This window comes from Hyaena hyaena, unplaced genomic scaffold (genome assembly GCF_003009895.1).
Source record: "Hyaena hyaena isolate Hyena2069 unplaced genomic scaffold, ASM300989v1 scaffold_482, whole genome shotgun sequence".
Lineage (NCBI taxonomy): Eukaryota > Metazoa > Chordata > Mammalia > Carnivora > Hyaenidae > Hyaena > Hyaena hyaena.
In genome coordinates this window covers 1,329,988-1,353,575 of record NW_024081119.1, presented here as the reverse complement: position 1 = coordinate 1,353,575, position 23,588 = coordinate 1,329,988, and the positions used below count along the sequence as shown (strand labels likewise).

General features: G+C 33.6%; 1 long non-coding RNA gene across 1 annotated transcript in view; it reads right to left on the bottom strand.

Annotated features, from left to right (window-relative positions):
* Positions 1 to 423: 423 nt before the first annotated feature.
* LOC120246780 overlaps positions 424 to 23,588 on the bottom strand; it is a 25,205-nt gene continuing 2,040 nt past the window's right edge. The window contains exons 2-5 of the long non-coding RNA XR_005532138.1: positions 11,696 to 11,768; positions 7,700 to 7,773; positions 1,109 to 1,156; positions 424 to 635 (exon numbers count right to left, since the gene is read on the bottom strand). This is a non-coding gene — a long non-coding RNA (uncharacterized LOC120246780). The remainder of the gene's footprint in view (positions 636 to 1,108; positions 1,157 to 7,699; positions 7,774 to 11,695; positions 11,769 to 23,588) is intronic.

Genomic DNA, 23,588 nt, shown 5'->3' with positions numbered 1-23,588 from the left:
CAAAAACAAAGATATTTTCTCTCCAGTACCACCTGTATGTCTACAAAAAAGCTCGTACACCAATATTCATAAAAGATTTATTTGTAATAGCCAAAACCTGGAAATAAGCCAAATGCCCCTCAATGGGCATCCGTTTAAACAAACTGTTTAATACTACTTTAAAAAGGAGTATACTATTGACACATTCAATGAGGTGGATGATCTCAAAAGAATTATTGAGTGAAAAGAACCAATATTGAATATTACATACCGTGTGACTCCATTTATATATCATTCTTGTTGTGTGACAAAATTATAGGGGATGAATTCTGTTACCAGACTAAAGTTGGTACTTTTTTGGATGAGTTGCAGACAGAGACTACACCAGGTGGACTTGCCTCATGAAATCATCTTTATTTGTACAAATAAGGAGACCACAGGGAATAATTTGCAAAGCCATTACTTCCCAAACACAGGGAAGCAGGATCCTTTTATTAGGGCTTGGAGTGAATATTCAGAGGGGGATTTTAGCATTATAATGAGGCTGAAGTAACTGTCAGGCACTTCTGGTACTTTCTGATTCATCTGCACATCTGCACGGTGTCATCCTCAAAAGCTTCTTCTTCTGTTCTAACAACTCATTCCTTAGTTTTTGTCTCATTAAAAAACAACACACATATATGTTATACATATGTAATTATAACATATAAAAATATATAGAGAACATATACATATATTATAAGGTCACCTCCAATTTGCCTTTTGGACTGCAAAGCCTACAATATTTGCTATCTGGTCTTTTACAATAAGAATTTACCTACTGCTTGACTAGCCCTTCAAGAAGATTCTGTAATGTCAACTATTCCTTTAAGGTTTATTTTGGGGGGTGGGGGTAGTAGGATGGGAAATTTGCCTCTTCCAGTTTGTTTAGCCATAAAAAATCTCTAATTTTTCTAACTTAAATTGTAAGCCTGGGGTTACTATGCTAGTTGCCAAAGAATAAAATTAGACTGAAGGATCTCACCATGCAATATGAAAGCTTTCATGTAAACACTTCTACTTTTACCCCTGACTTCCCAGAATTCTAGGTTTATTTTTACAAATTATGACTAAGGAATAATTTTCTGACCTTTTGAGAGGGTTGGATGGGTGGCATGGAACACGAAGCTCAATGAACCTGCAGCAGAGGTGGTAGAGATCTAGAGTTTAGCTGCTTCTTTCAGACTCTCATGCAGTGATTAATTTCATACCCATACTTGATACAATCTTTTAAGGTTCTTAGTGTCACTAGTTGCTAAACTTTTCTAGGATTCTAAAGAAAGAAACAACCTTCTTTTTTCATTTTTTAAGTTTATTTATTTATTTTGAGAGTTGAGAGAGAGAAAGAAGAAAAAATGCAAGGGGGGTAGGGGCAGAGAGGGAGAGAGTGAGAACCCCAAGCAGTCTCTGCACTGTCAGTGTAGAGCCTGATGCGGGACTCGAACTCACAAACCAGGAGATCATGACCTGAGCCAAAGTCAGATGCTTAACTAACTGAGCCACCCAGATGACCCTCAATCTTTTTCTTGATATTGCCTTCTGTGGGCACTATATTTGTAACATTTTTCATACTGTAGTATGAAAAGTATGACTACTTTTCATAAGTAGTCAGTTACCAATATATCTATCTGCTTTCCATTTACAATATATTGACATTTCTTATCTACTCTCATTTCCTACCTCCTATTGTTTTGTCCATGAGGCTTTATTATCATTTTTATTTCTTTCCATATTTTAGTGAAACTTCAAGACAGATTGGATATATTTTTGTGATTAATTTTCCATGATTAATGAAAAGTCTATTTCCTTATATTTAAAATAGCTAAATATGTAAGGAAGACTATTACAGCTTTACAATGTTTTTTGCCCAGTAAATTAAAATATTCTTCAAAGTGATTTCATAGAATAAGCAAATGTTTTGTGCTTTGCAACTAATGTTAAATAAATGAGCCTAAATGTCAAATGACATATAGATTCATATTGTCAGTCCTGGAGTAAAACTGAAAGTCTCACCTGAAATAATTGTTACTGCTATCTAAAGTTCAGGAACCTGAAAAATTCACCAAATTTTATATATGCACTTCTGAGTTCATTTTACAAGTACAATGAGACAATAATATGGAATTATGTAAATCTTATATAATGCTTATTTTACAAATACATCATTTCCCTATATTAGACTTTATTCCTTTTGGATTGATTACATGCAGATATGAAAAAAAGCCAGAAAATGCAGAATGGGAGTAGTAGCTAAAGTGGAAATTCAATGCAGACTCACAAGGTTTTGCCAAATTTCCTTACATTGCTCCAACCCTGCTCAATGCCCTGGGGCTTTCTGCTGTCTAAGCTACTCCATGAAAATGCTAGAGTGCATTGAAGTGTAACTGCATGCTCAATTAGGCACAGAATTGTCAGTTTCAAGCAGCAAGTTAGACCCATCTTACTGAAAATGAACCCTACAAACCTATCTTCTGAGACACTTTTTACAGTAACCTACATATACACTGAATATACCACTCCATTGCTGTGGAGGAATTGTGCACAGTTGTAAAAACTGACTCAAAGCACAGTTGGGGTATTAAATTTAAAGAGCAAAGGAACAATTAGCCCAAGTTAAAAAAAAAAAAAAAAGAAAGAAAGAAAATCACAGCACAGGGATTTAAAGAAATCCTTGCCCGTGGCAAGCTCTTTTTGATAGATTGTGTGGCAAGTTTTCATGCCCTAGAGCATAAATATGGAGATTTTAACCTCTACTAAAATAATATTAATCAATAATTGGATATTTTAAAATATTGAAATATCCCCCAATGAGTTGAGCTATTTTTAAAAGGGATCCATTTTAAAAAGCCAAAAGTTAATGGCCGTGGAATGAATTTAAAATATCCCTATGAAAATACTACGTAGAATACAAGATTAGAGGAATTAAGACATGGATTTAAATCACTGCTTTGCTATCTTAGACAAGGTATTCAATTTCTAAACATTAATGAATTTATGAATTAGATATGATTTCACCTTGGAATATTATTGTGAGCATTAAAGATTCTATAATTAAAAATCCTAGTTCAGTAGCTGGCAAATGGCTGACATTCAAAATATGATGAATATTATTTTCTTTTCCTGCACACTTTTATGTTGGTATTAATCCTCTGTTAAACTCTATCAAATCATCTATCCTGAACTACAAAATCACCTGGTAACCAAAGCACTTAGTTTTGTAGAAAGAGCTCTAATTTTGAAATCTAATGTATCTGTTCTAGTTCCAGAGACTGCTTCACAATTAGATCATCAGTCTTACTTCCAATACGAAATGCAATACAGAGTTTTTCAGTGCAGTATACATGTGGGGAACACCCCTGCTCAATAAAGATTGTCTCTGCATTCTTCAATTACTAAATTACCACCTTCAGTTCTCCCAAAATAAAAAAATAAAATGAATGTCTTTCCAGGCCTTCTGGATTAAGATTGGAACATAGAGCAAGGTATTTAATGAATTTCAGTCTTTTCCTAACTTGTTTTTGTAGAACCAACAATACCATCTTGAGCATCAACCAAGATTTTTCCTTCTGGGGATATCTAGAATATTATTCCTACAGTACCTTTACTCATGACATCCCATTGCTGCAAGATTCTTTATATACTCAACACCAATAAAATCAAGCTAATCTACATTGTATCATGGCATTAATTCTGTTTTCTCTACACCAGCAGTATCAAAACCACTTCTGGTATTTAATTAACTCCATATCCTTGAGCCCCAGTCAAGACCAACTGAATCAGAATATCTGGGCTGGCAGTTTATTATTATTATTTCAATGTTTCTTTATTTTTGAGAGAGAGAGACAGAGTATGAGCAGAGGGACAGAGAGAGAGGGAGACATAGAATTCAAAGCAGGCTCTGAGCTACAAGCTGTCAGCACAGAGCCCAGTGCAGGGCTTGAACCCATGAACCACGAGATCATGACCAGAGCTGAAGTCAGAGGCTTAACCAACTGACTCACCCAGTGCCCCAATTTTTATTATTTTTTAAAGTTTTATTTATTTATGTTGAGACAAAGAGAGAGAGTGAGCAAGTGAGCATGAGTGGGGTGTGGGCAGAGAGGAGAGAGACAGAATCCCAAACAGGCTGTCAGCACACAGCCCAATGTGGGGCTCGAACTCACGAACCAGGAGATCATAACCTGAACTGAAACCGAGTCTGATGCTTAACTGAGTTGCCCAGGCGCCCCTGGCAGTGTATCATTAAGCAATCCTAAAGAATCTTCTGCACACTGACAACTGAGAACTCCTAATGAGAAATGGATAGATGAATAGATGAATATATATATATATATATATATATAGAGAGAGAGAGAGAGAGATGTTAGATAAATAGATAAGGTTGCTTTAACAACATATCACAAACTACGTGGCTTAAAAACTTCAAAAATTTATTTTCTCACAGTTCTGCAGACCAGAAGTATGAAATCAAGAAGGAGTTGGTTGGTAAAGTTGCTTCCTTCTGGAAGAGAGTTTTCTATAGCCCTCTCCTAGCTTCTCTTGGCTGCCAACAGTCCATGATGTTCTTTGGCTTCCAGCGGCACCCTCCATTCTCTGTCTGCTTAATCATATCTGTTCTGTTTGTATGTCTTTGTATCCAAGTTCTCCTCTTTAACATCAGTCATTGAATTAGGATCATCCTAATCCAATATGTCCTTATTTTCACTTCATTGTATCTGCATAACCATATTTTCAACTTAGGTCACATTCAGAGGTACTGAAAGGTAGGATCTCAGCATATCTTTTTCACAGGGAACAAAATTAAACTTTCAACATATACATATATTCAATCATGTCATGCTGGGCTATGAGCCAAAATCAAACTACCTCAATTCTTATTGACTTAAAACAATAAACATTTGTTACTCTTGCTATTCTCCATCATAGAACTCAGTCTGACAGAACCTCTAGATCTGGAGCGCCATTAGTCACTGTGCCAAGGGACAGCAGGTTGAAAACCATATACTAGCTTTTAAAGCCTTTTGCTCAAAAGCGACAAATGCTCTTCTGCTCACTTTCCATTGGTCAAAAAATCAAATTGCCAATTAAAAGTTACAAAGGTATCTACAAAATTTGCACTGGAATATAATTTAGCCACATTCCTGGAAAGTTATTTCCATGCATTTGCACTTTAAATTATATTTTACTTAAAAAAAAAATTAAACAGGAACCCTGGGTCACTCAATTAGTTAAGTAATCCGACTCTTGATTTTGGCTCAGGTGTTGATCTTGGTTCATGTGATCAAGCTCTGCATAGGGAACTTGCACTGACAGCACAGAGCCTGCATGAGATCCTCTCCCTTTCTCTCTGCCCCTCCCCCACACACATTCTCTCTCTCCTCTCTCCCTCTCCCTCTTCCTCTCTCTTTATCTCTTTCAAAATAAACAAACATAAGTAAATAAATTACATTTTATTTTAAGTTGCTTTAGGTTATAGGAAAATAGGATCCTACTACTACTACTTATACTTTGTAGTTTTGGGGGGGAGGAAGTATTTCAGTGAGGTCTCAAATATATTGTTTGGCCTTCAAAACAAACCTATGAGTTTGGTAGTATTAAAACCTATATTTCACAGATAAGGAAACCAATGCATATTCATAGTAACTTGCCAATGTTACCTAAGTTGCAATAGGCAGAAGTGATCATTCAAACTCAGATTTGCTTCCAGATTCCAACTTCTGAAAAGTAGAGCATCTTGGGGCACCTGGGTAACTCAGTCAGTTAAACACCCAACTTCTGCTCAGATCATGATCTCACAGTTCATGAGTTTGAGCCCCACTTTAGGCTCTCTGCTGTCAGCACAGAGCCTGCTTCAGATCCTCTGTCCTCTTCTCTCTCTCTCTAAAATAAATATAAAAAAGTAGTGCATCTTGTCATTCGTTTTTTTTTTTTTTTTAATGGAACCAGGTCATAGTATGAATAAATACACACATGGGAATGTAAATAATTTAAATATACCTCTTCTTTATCCATTCATCAGTCGGTGGACATTTTGACTCTTTCCATAATTTGGGTATTGCTGTTAATGCGCTACTAACATTGGGTGCATGTATCCTTTCAAATCAGTATTTTTGTATCCTTTGGGTAAATACCCAGTAGTACAATTGCTAGGTAGTAGGTAAGGGGCATTTTGGAATTTAGAAGAGACACAGGCTATTTCAGATTTGAACTCCAACTAGAATAGTTTAAAGTATCCAGAGTATTAATACTTATCAGTTTTCAAAAATGAACTAAATTACTGCCAGGACTCATTGGCATTTGCTATGTTAAGTGTTAACAGAAGGTTAGCTAACCAGTCTTTTTCTTCCTTCAAAGCTGGCTCTTGCATTTTATTCTCATACACCTCTAAACAAGCAATATTGCTTGTCATTAAGTTAGTGTGTCATTTATGGAGTGTAACATATGGTTAACTTAATCATAATTAAAGAAATGATTAAGCAGTAAGTCTGATAAAATTAAATCTCTACAAATACTTGTATAATTACAATCCTTATTTTGTGAAAGGTGTACACAAATTTGAAGTCATTAAGATGAAATAATTAGATTACATTTGGAAACCATTACTCCATAAAGCAAAAGTAATGCAAAATATGCTGTCTGTAATTATTTCTGCAGTTATTCAGAAAAGAAAGTACAAATACAAACAAATGTGCAAACTTACATGCAAAATTTTTCATACAAATGGTTTATCACTTACAGGTATAAACAGTTTATTCATTATTTTTAACGAGGTTTTAGAGTTCTGAAGTGTAGAAGAGGAAAAACATTTCCTTGATCCTCTGTAGTACATAACTGAGGGGTATGGTGACTTAAACTAACAACACGCAGATTAATAAGAGAAAAGGCATACAAATTTATTAACTTTTAATAGGGGAAATGGACTGGGAGGGAGGCTACATATGGGAGATCAAATGATTTTTAGGAAAGATAAATGGGCTCTTATGAGAGTAGATGGGAAGGATAGTTTGTAACAATGTCTCTGTTGGACCAGTGTGAATTTTTTATCTCATCTCCTGTGAGAAGAGTCAATATTCCCTGGGTGATGTCGTTCCCAGAGAGCAGATTTATATAATTAAATCATTGAGATTTTGTGTTTTTTAAGCTCTCTTTTTAGCCAGATAAGGGAAGTTTAGAGAAACTCTCTTGTATTTGTTGATTCTCATATATCTTCATCTCAAATTAATTCTTATTTCAGAGTAGTGTCCTTTGGGTTGTCATATTGTCATCTTCTTCATAACCATATCACCGATGTAGTTATTTCCACAAAGTTATATTCTGAAAAATCTACTGTGTTCCAGATGTCAGCTCACGAAACAATCCAGAAATGTCCCTAACCGTCAAGAAGCTCATTCTCTTACAGTCTAAAATATTCAAATATAAAACTCAAATTTTCACAATGAGACAATGCTTCTTAATATTTATCTATCACCTATCCTAGGGTTTCCATTTCTCTGAAGACAGAGTAAGGGAAGTGAGAAGCTGTAAGGAGAGCTTAAAAGTTACTTGACAGGTACTGTCCTTACATCTGAGGTCGTTCCTCCTTGCAAATGCCCATCCCCCAATTGGCCAAGCATTTCTCAACCTTGTATTCCTATAAATAACAAAGAAAAATGTTGCCAAATTATGGTCAGTACTTATTCACTTTTCAGTCACTTAGTATCCAGTAGTGACCACACTTTCTTGGCCTGATAATCTGTTTTCTTTTTTAAGAGGCCCCTACGCGGAAGGAAGCAAGAGGTTTAAGACTTGATTTAGTTTTATGAGATTTGCAATTTGACCAAAAGACTTGTAACTTTCTTCAGTCTGGTAAATGACCTTTGATATTTCTTTCTTTTTAGTATTATCTGTTTCTGAAGCTTGTATTATATTTTTAATTTTTGATCTGTTCTTTATATCTCAAAGTTTATCTCACATAATTTTTAGGAAAGTATTTCTCCATTTAATTCACTTACATGTGAAAAATAAAACATTTAAAAATTCGATAAAGACAAAACAATGAGGATTTAATGCTTTCTTTTACAGTAGAAACCCATGTAACCAGTATCCAAGCAAGACATGAAACTTTGTCAATACTCTAGAAGTTTAATATTTTCACATTCCAAATTATTAACTTCTCTCTTATCCCAAAAGTTATTATGTTTCTAACTGCATATCACTCCTTTGTTTTTCTCCATAATTGTATAAATTAAATATGTATATAAAATGAAATAATACAGAAACAATTGGTCCCAATTCTCTCACTTAGCATTATGACTTTGAGCATTATCCGTATCACCATGTGTAGCTGCAATTTATCCTATTTCATCACTGTGTAATTTTCCATTCTTTGAGCACAGCAAAACTGATTTCTTCATTTTTCTGTTGATGGGCAATGAGTTTCGATTTATTAGTGTCTTCTTAAATTTCTTTCAGCAATGTTTTATAGTTTTCATACAAGACTTACATCTCCTCAGTTAATTCCTAAGTACTAATTCTTTTGATGCTATTATAAATGGAATTGATTTTGTAATTTTGTTTTCATATAATTCATTGTTACTGTACAAAACTACAACTGATTTTTGTGGGTTGACTTTATATCCTGCTGCTTTGCTGAATTTATTTATTAATTCAAACATTTTGAGGGGGGATTTTTAGAGTTTTCAATATATAAGATCATATCCATGAACACAGACAATTTTACTTCTTATTTTTTTAATTTAGACACCTTATATTTCTTTATCTTGCCTAATTTCTCTGGCTAGAACTCCCAGTACTATGTTAAATAGATGTAGCGAAGGGAGACTTCTTTGCTTTGTTCCTGATCTCACAGGAAAAGCTTTTGGTATTTCAAGATTTAATATGACATTTGCTGTGGGTTTTTAATATATGGTTTCAATTATGTTGAGGGTGGTTCTTTCTATTCTTGGGTTTTTTTAGTTTTTTTGTCATAAAAGGATGTTGAATTTTTGTCAAATGCTTTTTCTGCATCAATTGCAATGATCAGTGTAGGTTTTTCTTCTGTTACATGTGGTTTTTTCTCTGTTAATGTGGTATATTGCATTGATCATGTTTTTGTATGTTGAAGCACTCTTGCATTCTCGAAACAAATTTGCTTGCTTATAGTATATAATTTTTAAATATGCTGTTGAATTTTGTTTGCTAGAATGTTGTTAAGGATTTTGAAATCAATATTCATAAAGGATATTGGTCTATAGTTTTCTTGTAGTGTCTTTGTTCAGTTTTGGTGTCAAGGTGATGCTAGCTTCATAGAATGAATTAGGAAGTGATCCCTCTTTCTCAGTTTTTAAATAAACTTTGAGAAGAATTGGTATCAGTTCTTCTTTAAATGTTTAGCAGAATTCATCAGTGAAACCTTGAGATCCAAGGCTTTTCTTTGTTGAGAGATTTTCTATTACTAATTCAATCTCCATACTGGTTACAGCTCTACTGATATTTTCTACTTCATGATTTAGTCTTGCAAGTTTTATGTTTCTGGGAATTTGTCCATTTTATCTAGCTTGCCTAATTTTCTGGTATACAATTGGGTTTTTTGTTATTTTATTTTCTTTTATTTTAGAGAGAGAGACTGAGTGGGGAAGGGCCAGAGGGTGAGAAGGAGAGAGAAAGAGTGAGAGAGAGAGAAACCCAAGCATGCTCTATGCTTGGTGTGGAGCCCAATGCAAGGCTCAATCCCATGATCCTGGGATCATGACCTGAGCTGAAATCAAGAGTCAGATGCTCAACCACTGGAGCCACCCAGGTGTCCCTTGTGTGCAATGTTAAAAGTACTAGCTTATCATCCATTTTATCTCTATGGACTCAGTAGTAATATCCTGGTTCTCATTTCTGATTTTAGTAATTTGAGTTGTCCTTTCTATCTTAATTCATATAGCTAAAAGTTTGTCAATTTTGTTGAACTTTTCAAAGAACCCATTTTTGGTTTCTTTTATTTTTCTGTATTGTTTTTATTATTTGCTTCATTTACCTCTACCTTAATCTTTATATTTTTTTTCTTTCAACTACTTAGAGTTTAGTTTGCTCTTCTTTTTCTAGTTCCTTAAGTTGTAAAGTTCAGTTTTTAATTTGAGATTTTGCCATATTTTTAAATCTAACCATTTATAGCTAAAATTTCTTCCTTAGTACTTCTTTCACTGCATCCCACAAGTTTTAGTATATTGTATTTTCATCTTCATTAAATTCTAAATATTTTCCAGTTTTACTTTTAATTTCTTCTTTGATCAACTGGTTATTTAAGAGCATATTAATTTCCAAAATTTTGTGAAATTTCCTATTTTACTTCTGTTATTGTTTTTTAAGTTCATTTCACTGTGGTCAGAGAAGACATCTTGTCTCTTTTAAGGCTATTGAGAGTTAGTTTGTGGCTTAATATATTATCTATCCCGGAAAATGTCCCATATGTACTTCATAAGAATGTGTATGCTATTGTTGGTTAAATCTAGTTGGTATATTGTGATCTAGTTGATATATTGTGTTGTTAAATTTTCTATTTTCTTTCTTGTCTTCTATTTGGTCGTTCTATCCATTACTTAAGGTAGTGTATTAAAATCTCCAGCAATTATTTTAGATATATTTTTTCCCTTCAATTATGTCAGTTTTTCCTTCATATAGTTTTATGTTGTATTACTAGGTACATGTTATATATCTTTGCTGTACTGAACCTTTTAATAATATAAAATGTCCTTCTTTGTCTCTTGTTTGTTTTGGTTTGTTTTAAAGTCTATTTTGCTTGCTATTACAATAGCCACTTCTGCTCTTTTGGTTACTATTTGTATGGAATATTTTTATTCATATTTTCACTTTCAATCTCTTTGTATATCTGCATCTAAAATGAATCTTGTAAAAAAATAAATTTAAAAAAAAAATAAGTCTCTTGCAGATTGCATATAGTTGGATCAAATGTTTTAATCCATTCTGTCAATCATGGTCTTTTGATTAGAATGTTTAATCCATTTATATTTAAAGCAATTACTGACAAGGAGGGACTAAATTTTATTATTTTTCTCTTTGTTTTCTAGAAGCCTTATAGTATTTTTGTCCCTCAGTTCCTATATGACTATTTTGTGTTAGTTATTTTTAGTGAAATATTTATATTCCTTTCTCATTTCCTATTGTGTATCTTCTATAGCTCCTTTTTTTCTTGTGGTTACTATGTGGATACATTTAACATCCTTTTGTTATAACACTCCAATTTGGATTTATAGCAGCTTAATTTCAATAACATACAAAATTATTCCTTTACAACTCTCTCCCCATCCTTTTTGTTTGTTGATATCACAAAATTACAACTATAGACATGTGTTGTAAAACATAAATTATTAATTCTTTTCATGGGGCACCTGGGTAAGCATCCAACTCTTGGTCTCCGCTCAGGTTATGATACCACAGTTGGTGAGTTTGAACCCCACATCAGGCTCCACAATGACAGTACAGAGCCTGTTTGGGATTCTCTATCTCCCTCTCTTTCTTCCCCTCCCCCATTCACTCTGTCTCTGTCTAAAAAATAAACTTTAAAAAAATTTTAAGTAATAATATTTTTTAAATGCATTAGTATCTTAAATAATATAGAAAACAAAAAGTGAGATTACAAATGCTGTTACAATGAAACTATCTTTTATAATTGTCCATATGTTTATCTTACCTGAGATCATAGTTCTTCATACAGCTCCCAATTACTGTCTAAAATCTTTTTATTCTACCATGGTGCTTGTCATCTGTGAAAGACAGACTCATCATTAAGGTCGTTAGAGTGTTGAATTCTAAAAAAGTTCACACTTTCTTCTATAGGCACTTCCTTGCTCCTAATCTTTGTGCCCATTTATACATAGTTGGTGACTGTTGCCATATTTTTGGTAGCATAATTCTTAGTCATCTCTTAATAAGATACTGTTATTTTTTTCCTTAAAAAGAATAGAAAGAAAATTCCATTTTCCATCTAGTAATCATGGTTGATTAAGAAGTTTGATTTTTGAGAGACCATGTTTGTTTGTTTTTAATAGTATAGAAAAGCTTCTCTTAGCTTCACACATTATTATTGGTAATGTTACAATTATTGTCAAATTTTAAAATCTTTATCAAATTTACTTCATGTCTACTCACTTAAAAATATACTTTGTTTTTAAACACTGACACTGATTTCATACACATGCGTGCATGCGCGCACAAACGTACGCACACACACACACACACACACACACAAACAGGAATGATGGAAAATTTTATTTTATGCAATTGCTACCAAAAGGAAAGTGAATGTGTGGTATATTTGTAAGGTTATTACTGTATTATTGTTATTGCTGTATAGAAGGTATACACTGTATTATTGAATTTATCCCCCACAGGAAAGAGTTTCCATTTTTATTATACATCAGTGACTACTGAAATTTCTGCCTACAGCTTTACACACAACAGGATTGGAAACAAGCAATGTAAGCTCTACTTTTGCCCCAGCTTACCACCGGGAGAGTTACCAGGCTAGAGGGCAGGTAGGAGAACACAAGGGGATCCTGACTTTCTCCTAGCCTTGAGGAGAGGTCAGGGAGCCAGAAGGCCAAAGCAGCTAGATTGTGTTTACGTTTCATGAGGACATGAAAGAGTACTCAAATTCTTTTCTCTGTAACAATTCTGTGATATATCATGGCAGTTTTAAGTTTTTTAGCCTCTTAAAAGAAAATCATTTTTTATTATTATCTATTAGTGTCTTATTTCATCCACCTCTTCCTAGCTTGCAGTAATTGTTTCATAATTAAAAATAGCAATACCGGGGCGCCTGGGTAGCTTAGTCGGTTAAGTGTCCGACTTTCGCTTAGGTCATGATCTCGCGGTTCGTGGGTTCGAGGCCCGCGTTGGGCTCTGTGCTGACTGCCAGCTCAGAGCCTGGAACCTGTTTCAGTCTGTGACTCCCTCTCTCTCTGACCCTCCCCTGCTCACGCTGTCTCTCTCTCTCTCTCCTAGAAATAAATAAAACATTAAAAAAAATTAAAAAATAAATAAATAAAATAAAAATAGCAATACTACCCAATTTAAGAAATTCTATCTAGAACGGTCCATGGAGTATATCTTGGCAACAGAACAAGATTTCACAAGTCTTACAGTATCTTTACATTTGGCATTTTCCAGGTCACATGATTCTAATAGGAAATCAATGGCAAATATTTAAATTTAGCTATCCTTGGTGAATTATACAATACATCTTGGTGCTCTTGGATGTGCCGTGGTGGTCTTGACATATTGTTTTGTCTCTGTTTGTTTTTATCTTTGTACATGCTCTTTTTTTAAAAAGTTTATTTACTTTTGAGAGAGACAGAGATAGTGCAAGCAGGGTAAGGCCAGGGAGATAGGGAGACACAGAATTCAAAACAGGCTCCAGGCTCTCAGCTGTCAGCATAGAGCCCAGCTCTGAGCTCAAACTAACAAACTGTGAGATCATGCATGACCTGAACCAAAGTTGGACACTTGACCTACAGAGCTACCCAGACATCCCTGTACATGCTCAATTTTAAAAAAAGTTTTCTAGTTAATTGCTAAAATCCTTGCACATTTTGTGGAAAAAGTATTTTTATTGTAGTTACAGGCAAATGAAATCAACTTTTATTAGTACAAATGAAAAGCTTAGACATGATATTATGAATGTAATAAAAAAATAGTAAATGACCAAATCGTTAATATCTCTCAATTGTTTGAAATGTCTTATGAAGATATTAAAATGTTTCATTTTATGATGGTATTTGAAACATTCATGATTTCATCTGGGTTTTGTTTATATCCCCGCAATGAAACACAAATTTTAAAGAAACATTAAATTGTATCCAGTAGCTTTTATTTTAATTGCTGTTATTTCCTATATAATTCTCAAAATATATGTTGCTACTGTTCTCATCTAATTTATACTCAGGGAACTACAGAACAAAGCTACTATAAAATAACATAATTAGCTGCACGATCTATACCTATCTATCTCTTTGAAACTCAATTACAAAGAGATTAAAGATACACAGATCTTTTTTTAAAATTTTTTAAAATTTATTTCTGAGAGAGAGAGAGAGACAGCGTGAGCAGGGGAGGATCAGAGAGAGAGGGAGACACAGAATATGAAACAGTCTCCAGGCTCTGAGCTAGCTGTCAGCACAGAGCCAGACGCAGGGCTCAAACCCAGGAAGTGTGAGAGCATGACGTGAGCCAAAGTCAGCTGCTTAACTGAGCCACCCAAGCACCCCTATGCAGGTCTTATATACAAGGGTTAGAATGAAAACATTAAGTAGGTGTGCTTTATAATCCATAAAAAACATTTAAGTATCACACTATGTTGTCATCAACAATGCCAAATTTATACTTCAGATATCTCTTTCTAATCCATCATTCTTTTTTTGTTTGAAATTATAATTTTTAAAGTTCAAAATAAATTAAAATTAAAAATATACTATAGCAATTTTTAAATATATTTTTATGTTATTTTTTGGATGTACTTGAATCTTAAGAGGGAACAAAACAAACTAAAGCTATGATTTCAGGACAATTGTAGTGAAAACTTGAATTTACAATACCAGACATATTTTTGTATTCTAAGAAATTTTGTTGTGTTGTCATTTTTCTTTTTAACTTTTAATTGGTTAAAAATTATTCAACCATCCTAAAAAGGGGATCCAAGGCTGTGCAGTCTGTATTGACCTCATGAACAATGCACAGTCCAGGTCCTGTTAGCCACAACAGAAAGTTGGCATCATTTGCTGTTTTCACAATTCCTTATTATATTATCTTAGCTTTATAACCTTAAGCTCTTGAGTTCTCTGACATCACAAACCTACCCAACTTCCTAATTTCCCACAACACAACTACATTTTCTATATTCTAGGTTCTCAAAAATTATGAGCTCAAAATGAAAAATGGTATTTGGCTCATTTTGTTGGTAAGTACAATAAAAACCCTTACTGAGGCAAAAATTTGCAACATTTTTCTCTCAAATCATGGATAATAAACAGTTTAGTGAAATGCTTCAAAATTTTACACCACATATTTGAAAGATGAATCAAAGAAATGCCTTTTTATGGGGTATCTGGGTGGCTCAGTAGGTTAGGTGTCTGACTTCAGCTCAGGTGATGATGTCATAGTTTGTAAATTCTAGACTCTGAGCTTTCAGCACAGAGCCTGTAACCTGCTTTTGATTCTGTGTCTCCCTCTCTCTCTGCCCCTCCCCTGCTCATACTCTTTCTGTCCCTCAAAAATAAGTAAGCATTAAAAATTTTTAAGAAAAAGAAATACCTTTTTTTTTTAAGAAATACCTTTTTAAAACATCCAGTCTTTAGAATTTCTTTGCATATTAGGAAATATTGATTTCCAAAATTCATATAGAAAAAAGATATATGATTGTTAGATTTCATTTCTTAGGAAAATGTGTGCATAGTCTTTGGGAATGGGAATGGGCTCAAATCATTTATGTGTCACAGCTATAGGCAATTAGTTGCTACAAAATTGTTCTGCTCCTTTGCTCTTAACAAAACCAAGAAACTTCAGCAAGTAGTAGGCCTTAAAGCAAAGACTGTAACTTGTGTGAAAGCTTTTAATTCATATGCATATGTGTTATTCAGATGAATGAAGGAAACAAAGAATAGAATGGGAAAATAAGGAAGTAGTATCATCTTTTCATACTCAAATTATAAAACTCTTTAAAAGTGTATCATTTATATGACCACAAGATGAGACTGCTATCTCAGAAAAAAGAGAAAAAAAAAAAAGAATTTTTCAGACCACATTAGAAATAATCATACTTGATCTAACAGTAAGAATATTTGGTACAAAAACTTGCTATGATGCCATATATGAAATGTGTTTCAATTCAACAGTGGCCTATTACTTTACAAGTAGAAGTGGGTAAGAGAGTTAGTTATGGGAAGAAAAGGCTTTTATAAACAGTTTCAATTAGTGAAAGAGAAAGAGTAAAAAATAAATGGAGAGAGAGAGGAATTCTCAAAAACTTTTGGAGGATCTGGCTGTTGAAAGCAGTATGCGTTTTTAGTTTAGGGGAACTGATTATACATGCCTTAACCCAGGAAGACTGCATGGCCAATCATGAGTTTCCAATATATACAAGAAAATCTTGGGCCACTGCTTTGTTCTGTTCTAAGTATATGGGAGAGATATCAGACAACATTTTTCAGAGATAAATGACTTAGGTGATGTCTCTCTAACTTCCTACTCTTCAACATTCCCTAGCTCATGATCACTATCCCAGCTGAGAAATTCAACATGGTAGTTTTGGCATTTCTGTAATATATGTGTCTCACACCTTGTCAAGAATGTCTCCTTCAATATTCACTTATTCATTCAATTGTTTACTGAATCTTCTCTTTACTAGATTCTTTTAGACACCAGGAATATACTCGTGAAAGACAGTTTATCTCCTAAGAAGACTAAAATGAGAAACCAAAGTTTTGGCTGTGGAAACAGGAATTTTAAATTTTAATGGCATTTGTCTCTGCTTCTGTATATGATTGAAAAGGGCATCATAAACCTCCTAGAATCTGTGAACTAGAGAAAAGATTCCTTGGTTGTAATGTATTTGTACTCCTCCAGTTATCACACTGTAAGGACACAAGTCTAAACATCTAAACCAAACTGACTCCATGACAGGCTTTAAGTTTCCCCTCTAAACTAGAAGGCCTGAGTTCCAGCTTCCCTGAAACTATCAGGCAGTTACACATTGCCCAAGGCAGGAGTAATCACCCTTGCAACACCCAATCTGGAAAGGCCAGCGACCACCCTCCACATTACTGAGGGAGAGGCCTGGAGATAGAAACTATAGATAGGACCCTGTTACCTAATGTTAAGGTTAACCTGTTAGTTGCCGAACAAGACCCCAGGCTCACTCTGTGATTGGTTGAATTTAAAGGTACTTTAAATTTTGTAATTGGATCCCGCCAAAAGTAACGAATACTCTAGACAATATGTATGGTTAAACCCGCTGTCAGTGATGTTGAATAATTATGATTGGATCACTGTTCCCCTGCCACAACTTCTGTAACTCCCCCGTCACAAACCCCATAAAAACCCTACTCTGCCCTTGTTTGAGGCTCTCAGCACGGATCCACTGCATTGGTGAGGTCTGGGAGCCCGAGCTCGAGCCCGTAATAAAGCCCTTTGCCTTTGCATACGTGACTCGGACTCCTTGGTGGTCTTGGGATTTTGGGGAGATCGCGATCTGGGCATAACTCATGTTAAAATTAGTATCTTGGAACGTGGGAATGGTTATAAACTGATACCTTTGTAGGAGACCAGGACATTCAGCTCCTATGAGGAGGATAGGGCAAATAGGAATCTTGCCTTTAAAGATGATTTAGAGGAAAGCAGGTTGGACCAGGGTTCAAGCCTGAAGAGTTCTAAAACATATTGTCCAGGTTTTTAAAAATATTAACTCAGTCTTTCTTTTGATAAAATCTAAAATACTCATAATTTCAATTAGTGCAAAATGACAACTGATTAATTTGTTTTTGTCAATTTATCAACCATGTTAGAATTGTAATGAGATTTAATTAATTAATAGGCTAATAAACAACATCCAAATGATATGTAGAATGATAGATATCCTGGAGAGTTGGAGAAAATGGATTCAAAAGCAAAAAGTGTAGTGCAGTGGTAGCTAGGATAAAAAGGCTGAAATATGACCAAGAGAGCAGAGAGTTCATACAGAGCATAGTTATATTTTCTTGCATTGCTTTTGTGTCATCAAAAAAACATTATTGCCAAATAATCAGACACCATAGTTGTTAACCTGTACCAAGATTTACTAATGATTATCAAATATACAAAACTGGATCTCTAGCATGTGCAGCTTTAGTATTTTAGAAACCCTAAACTTGTCAGACACAAGCATCAGCCCTTCAATTGCATATTTATTTATAATAAACAATAACATATAAAAATATTTACCCTACAAAAGCATTTCTAAATCACTACTCAGATAGGCACTTTAAAACCCTCATTTATCTCTTACTAAATTCTATCAGTGGACATTTTCAAGAGGATATGCGGAGGGTCATGCTTGCTTTGTTACTGTTCTATTCCCAATATTGAAGAATAAAAACACAATGACCTTGGTGACTCACAGTGTAATGTTATGAGAACAGCACAAAACCATTTTCACATCGGGGTGATACAGTGATTACACTGTATACAGTGATGGGTAATAGGCTAAAGCAGTATTACTGCCAAGTGACATTTTCTCATTATGTTTCATATGCTCCATTTTTTTAAATTAAGGTAATTTATTATAATTTGAGAATGCTAAACAAGTTTACATTAAATTACATTTCCCAAACACATATAATCTAAAATATAATCACACACTTCTGTTTCCATAATTAATTTTCTATTGGTAAAGGTCATCAAATAATTTCAACAAGTTGAAAACCAAACCACAAAATTAACAAAGGCTGTGTCCACCATCTCATATTTTACAAGACATTTATAATTATATTTCTTTTCTGACACAATGTCTAGCTGAAAGAGTTGAAAAACTAATAACTATTATATGAATCATTATTATATTAAATGCATATCAAAACTACTTGTCTCAACACATGACAGCACATTTTGCATTACTGCACTATTGATTTACAGCTTTTCCTATGATGTCAGACACTATTGACTTGGATTTTTGCCATAGCTATATATCAGCTTCTGATGCCATATCTTGGTCTTTTCCCAGAAATTCTTTAGTACATTCACAATGAATGATTTAAAACCTTTTCAGTCTGTATCACCTGGAAGCCACAACATGTGCAAATTTTGACCTTTGAAGTTACTCTCTCCAATGACACATTTTTAAACTGAAGACAAAGAAATAAGGAAAAATCACTTACTGGAACATTAAATTATCTTTAGCATTTTGTAGTTTTTGTTCTTTTAAATAAAGTTTAATTTATGATTACTTATTTTCTCAAAGAAAGTGGGAATGAGACTTAAAAGGACATTGAATCTTCTTCTGGAAGACCACAAGAAGCAGGCATTTAAAGAAGGAGGAGACAAAATAACTCAGAAAGAGTTGCAGGGTCTCATATTTCCAATTTTCTCATTCTCATTTGGGCTCTCTAAATAAGGCTTTCAAACCCCACTAACCCACAATCACTTTTCTTATCAAGGTCTCTAGTTATCTCCACATTTATTAACTAATGAGTATTTTATTGGTCATTTTTCACTGGACCTGTTCATAGCATTTGAGGGGATTCAGTAAATTTTTCTTAAAATGTTTACTTTTTTAAAATTTCAAGATGCCATGCACATCTGATTTCCTCCTATCTAGCTCTTCCTGTTAAATCTCCTTTCCTAAATCATTTTTAATTCCTTTATTTTATTTTATTTATTTTATTTTATTTTGAGGTAGAAAGTGTGAGAGCACAGGTGAGCAGGGGAGAGGGGCAGAGGGACAGAGAAAGAGAGAGAGAGAGAAAGAGAGAATCTTAAGCAAGCTCCAGGCTTAGCATAGAATCCAGTGTGGCATCAATCCCACCTTTGAATCATGACCTGAACCAAAATCAAGAGTGGAATGCTCCACCAGCTGAATGGCCCAGGCTTCTTTCCTTTCCTAAATTCTTTTGCATCTCCCCATACTCCTTCCGGGAATGCTCACAACTCTTTCTTTGAACATTTTCTCCCTTTTCAGTCAAGCTTCACTCCCTTAGCAATATCATCAAGCCATATGGCTATAAATATGACCACTGTCCAATTTAAATTTCTAGCCTAAATGACTTCCCAGAGTGAACACTGCTATATACTCATTCAAGATTTCCAACTGGAAATTTCATGAAATCCTCAAATTTCACATGTCTAAAATTGAGCTCTGACTGCCTCAAGCCCAATGCATATGCCTTTTCCACTGTCAGTCCAATATTTGCTGTTTGCTTGGCCCTACAACTCAGAATCATTTAATCTTCTATTCTTCATTTAATCTCTCAGTAAACTGGAACCTCTATCTTCAAATACATAAAGATTTTGAATACTTCTTAGTACCTCTTTTACTACTACAGCTTATAACACCATAGTATATTTAGATAATTGCAGCAGTGTTTCAGCTACTATCACTACTTCTATTATTGAAGCACTTCAGTCTGTTTTCAAAACAGCAGTAATACTATCAAAATAAGACCCTATACAAGCTACACCCACTTATTCCTTGCCCATAGATATTTTCAGACACTTACATTGTTTTTTTCCCCTTAGAGCTTGTTCTTATTTGAGAAGTGGCAGAAGGATGAGAAGTTGAGATACCTTTTAGACCAAGAAGACCCATAATTGAACTTCAGGACCTCCTAACATAGGGAGGCATTGTTAAACCTTGAGGCATTTTGTATAAATCTCTGCGCTGAATTATCTCATCCTAGGTTGAACTAAAATGAAAATGGATTGATAATGTTCCCAAGAGACTTAATGGAAGCAAAGTTAGATCATCCTTGCCCTCAGTGAGCAAGGGAAAAGCATTCTATACTAGATATCAAAATTAAATTTAAAAAATCACAGTAATTAAAATAGTGTGGCATTGGCACAAGAATAGATAAGTAGAACAATGGAAAAGAATGAAGAATTCAGAACTAATATTTGATTTAGGACAAAGGTAGCACTACAGTCCAATGGAAAAATGGACAATCTTTTCAATAAGTGGTGTTTAGTTATTTAAATATTGATATGGAAAAATAGGGAACTTGACTCTTAACTTACTTCACACATAAAAATCGATTTCAGGTAGATTGTTGATATAAATATGGAAAGTAAACATTGAACTTTTCAGAAAATGATACAGTAAGGCAGTACCTTAAATAGTATAAACACAAGTAAGTGTTTAAAGAGGGCATAGATAACATTAAAATAAAAGAAAACGTGACATTTTAAAATTACAAATTTCTTTCACAAAAAAACAGCATTTTCCTCAAGAGTATGAAAATGCAAACCACACAGAGTAGGAAAACTACTTCCTAAAAAAAAAATCTAAGAAACTCATTTTAGAATATGTGAAGTTCTTCTTGAAATCCATATGATAAAGGATATGCAACAGAGAAATTGAGAAATAAGTAGGAAGTTCACAATAAGACTAGCAGCATGTTTACCATATATCTATAAAGGCACTTGAAAATAGTCCAGAGAAATAGAATTTAAATACACAAGTAGATAACACTACATATCTTCCAAAGAGGATAATTAAAAAATAGGGCAAAAAAGAAAAAAAAAAAGTACAAAGAATTGGCATAATGTGAAGAAAAATGACAGTCTTATAAACTGTTAATGAGAATGTAATTGTAACAGCTTATTTTGAAGCATCTTTGGAATTATCTACTAAAGTTCAACATAAAAAGCAATTTTACTTCTAGGAATATGTGTATCAGAAAGGCATTTACATGTGTGCCAAGAGACAATATGAGTATATTTGTAACAGCAGTGTTCAAAATAAGTGTAACTGGAAACAACCCAATAGTCTATCCACAGTAAAGCACATTTTTTGAAAAGCAATTCATGAAATGGAGTAAAAAATTGAAAAAAATTGTAAGTACAAACAACTATATGAAAGACTATATGAAAGCCATCAACAGTAATTCATATTTATGATTCAATTTACAAAATGCTCAGAAATAGACAAACTTGATTTATGTTAGTAAATATAAGGTGAACTTTGAGGAAGAAAGAGAAAGAACATTAGAATATTATTTCTTGACTTAGGTGATATTTACATGAGTATATTCACTTTGTAATCATTAATGAAACTATTAGCATCTTAAAATGTATATAAACATTGTAAAATATATAATTCAAAAAATTTTTAAATATAAAATCTTTATCTTATGCTGTGTTAATTCATCACAGGCTATCCAAAACTATTTGTGGGCAAAGAAAAAAAGGTTGACATATACAGTAATAAATATTCCAGAACTGCATAATGAGGCCCTATTCTTACAACAGAACATGCAATAAAACATGCTATGGAAATAATGCAAGTATTATTAAATTTTGAGGAAGATAAATGAAAGTTATTTGAGAATGATTCATGGCTAAAGAGGTAAACAAAAAAAAATGTCTATTTTGGCATCACAGAACTTTCTAATATTAAGTATGATAAAGAATGTCCAAAGAGGAAATGATTTCTTGGTTTCAACTAAACAATTGAGCATAAAATTTTCTCAGCTACATAGTCGTTTAAACCAAACTTAACAATGAGATGAATAGCATGTTTGCAATATATCAAGTAGTTTAAACACAGAACATAGAAAAATGAAAAAAGAATATATAAATTAAGAAAAAATCAAGACAGATAGACTAATGTTTATTTGTACTTATATAGCTTGGTTTTACTAACTGAAAAAGTGTGAGCTTCCTCAATAGTTAAAAAGAGATTCAACTGATGTAGAAAGAAAAACATTGCCAGTGGTCTATATTTCAAGGAGTCTTTATGGACACATGATTATTTTTATTCAGTATTTATGTATAAGATATAAATCAATGAAAGAAAGACTACTAAACTATTTGCAGAAAAATAAAAGCATACTATATCCTGAAATTCCTGACACTGAACTGTTACAAATAAATGGATTAAATTAGGGTGACCCAAATTAGGTGCTTTACAAATCGTAGTACACCCAAATATTAAAGAAATGTATAGCTGGTTAGGGCTTTTAAAAATATGCCTTGTTGGAAGATTTTAATTTAGATACATATAAATATAAAGTAAAACAAAAGTTTTAAAAAGAATTTTCTAAAAAATAAAACAATGAAATAAATAGAACTATCTTTTGAGAATGGAAGAATCACACAGAAGGAATTTATTTCAAGTAAATTTAATATGTAGTGATTTATGCAACTCTAGTGGGATGTGTTGTAAGGACAAAACTAAATGTTTAAATGTGAACCACTTTTGTTGTTCATGTAGCTGCTGATAATATTTGTGTTATTATTCTGAAACCACTGTGTGTGCATTGTGTGATGAAGACAGTGAGTTTTAATGTTTGTCATTGAGAACACTGTACATGCACACACACACAGACACACACAGACACACACAAACACACACACAAACACACACACACTTCCTGGTTCTGACAATAAAAAGCCTTAGGAAAAAAAACACCAAAACAGTAGGAATGTAAACCCCATTGCCCACAATACAGTTTCCAAAAACCATTTCCTGGTTAAAGAACCAGGGCTCCTTCGTGTAATTTCAGCTTCCATATCTCAGGCAGTAATTTTTTAAGATGATCCGAGAATATATTATTGTCTCAGAAAGTAAATAGTCTCAAGAAATACTATGTCAAATGATAGTCTACATAGAAAACCCGACAGACTCCACCAGAAGCCTACTAGAACTGATCCATGAATTCAGCCAAGTTGCAAGGTACAAAATCAACGTACAGAAATCGGTTGCATTTTTATACACCAACAATGAAGCAACAGAAAGAGAAATCAAGAAACTGATCCCATTCACAATTGCACAAAAAACCATAAAATACCTCGGAATAAACCTAACCAAGGATACAAGAGATCTGTATGATGAAAACTATAGA